Below are 1,541 nucleotides of genomic sequence, written 5' to 3'. Positions count from 1 at the left end.
TTTGAGATGGAGTCTTGCTCTGTCACCAGACTGGAGTGCAGTGACAGGATCTCGGCTCACTGCAACCTCCGCCTCACGGGTTCAAGCAATTCCCCTGCCTCAGCCTCAGGCGCATACCACCATGCCTGGCTAATTGTTTGTATTTTAGTAGAGAAGGGATTTTTTTTTTTTTGAGACAGAGTCCCACTTTGTTGTCCAGGCCGGAGTGCAATCGTGCAGTCTCAGCTCGCTGCAACCTCTGACTCCCGGGTTCAAGCAATTATCTTGTCTCAGCCTCCTGAGTAGCTGGGATTACAGGCAACCGCCACCATGCTCAGCTATTTTTTTTTTTTTTTTTTTGTATTTTTAATAGAGATGGTGTTTCACCATGTTGGCCAGGCTGGTCTCAAACTCATTACCTCAGGTGATCTGTCTGCCTTGGCCTCCCAAAGTCCTGGGATTACAGGCGTGAGCTACGGTGCCCAGCCTGTAGAGACGGGGTTTCACTACATTGGCCAGGATGTTCTCAATCTCCTGATCTTGTGATCCACCCGCCTTGGCCTCCCAGAGTCCTGGGATTACAGGTGTGAGCCACCAGGCACCTGTGGCGTTTTTTTGGTTTTTTTTTTTTTTTGAGACGGAGTTTTGCTCTTGTTGCGCAGGCTGGAGTGCAATGGTGTGATCTCAGCTAACTGCAACCTCTGCCTCCCAGGTTCAAGCAATTCTCCTACCTCAGCCTCCCTAGTAGCTGGGATTACAAGCATGTGCCACCATGCCTGGCTAATTTTGTATTTTTAGTAGAGACGGTGTTTCTCCATGTTGGTCAGGCTGGTCTCAAGCTCCTGACCTCAGGTAATCTGCCTGCCTCGGCCTCCCAAAGTACTGGGATTACAGGCGTGAGCCACCGCGCCCAGCCAGACCTGTAGCTTTTTAATTGTAGTTTGAAGCAAGGATATAGAAGGAAAAGATTCTTTGCCTTGCCTGGAATTTTCCTGTCTTAAAAGACTCTGATTATTTCCACCTGTCCCTAGTCACTCCGTTCCTTATCAGCTCTATCCAGAGGGGCCTGTTGAGACCACCAAAGCTAAAATGTTACTTTCTTTGAACACTGCATTTTAGCATCTTAGCAAGACAGGTTTACTTACCTTGTTTACTAGACTTCACAGTATTGGTGAATATATAAAAAATCATTTGTCGGCTGGGCATGGTGGCTTATGCCTGTAATCCAAGCACTTCGGGAAGCCAAGTGCTTGAGGTTAGAAGTTCGAGACCAGCCTGACCAACATGGTGAAACCCCGACTCTACTAAAAATACAAAAATTAGCCAGGTGTGGTGGCACATGCCTCTAATCCCAGCTACTCAGGAGGCTGAGGCAGGACAATCACTTGAAACCAGGAGGTGGAGGTTGCAGTGAGCTGAAATCACGCCACTGGACTCCAGCCTGGGCAACAGAGCAAGACTCTGTCTCAAAATAAATAATAAATGAACAATAAATAAATTTTTTAAAAAAATCATTTTTCTTAAGTAGGCAACCATGCTTCCCCAAAACCAGTTTCTGTCTT

The sequence above is a fragment of the Colobus angolensis genome, unplaced genomic scaffold (assembly GCF_000951035.1).
Source record: "Colobus angolensis palliatus isolate OR3802 unplaced genomic scaffold, Cang.pa_1.0 Scaffold239, whole genome shotgun sequence".
NCBI lineage: Eukaryota > Metazoa > Chordata > Mammalia > Primates > Cercopithecidae > Colobus > Colobus angolensis.
This window is presented reverse-complemented; position numbering follows the sequence as displayed.